This window comes from Gekko japonicus, unplaced genomic scaffold, assembly GCF_001447785.1.
Source record: "Gekko japonicus isolate JY-2015 unplaced genomic scaffold, Gekko_japonicus_V1.1 scaffold5306, whole genome shotgun sequence".
Taxonomy (NCBI): domain Eukaryota; kingdom Metazoa; phylum Chordata; class Lepidosauria; order Squamata; family Gekkonidae; genus Gekko; species Gekko japonicus.
The window spans coordinates 53,969-54,487 of NW_015161576.1; positions in this window are offsets into that span (position 1 = coordinate 53,969).

Below are 519 nucleotides of genomic sequence, written 5' to 3' on the forward strand. Positions count from 1 at the left end.
TTAGATAACTATTGGTGTAAAGTATTACCCAACATAGGTTCACCAAAATAATACATCAAAGTGCAGTCTTACACTGTGTTCAAGCATTCAAACAGCACCTCGTCAGTTTCACAATCACTCGTCCCAGGGGACTCTAGTAACTTACCCATATCAAATAAAATCTTTTGAAGGACAGTGATATACATACAAAACATAAGGCACAATAAATTATCTTTGTGAGTATAAAGCTCTTAAAATAGCAGCATTTTTCTACGGTCCTATCGGAACCATTGTGGCAAACATAGGCCCCGGTCACATGGGCTGGATATCGCGGGGGGAGGCGTGGCTGTTTGCCCCGGAGCGAACTACTGCGCAGCCGCTGGATCTAATGTCCCGCCGACGTCCTGTGGTTCGGGGGGAGGTGCCAATCATATGTCAATCCTGCAGCGCGGCAAAGAAGCGGCGCAGTGGGGGTTGTGGGTTTTTTAACTGAAGTGTGCGCATGCGCTGTTGGGTGCTTTTGCGCATCCCGTGGAGACT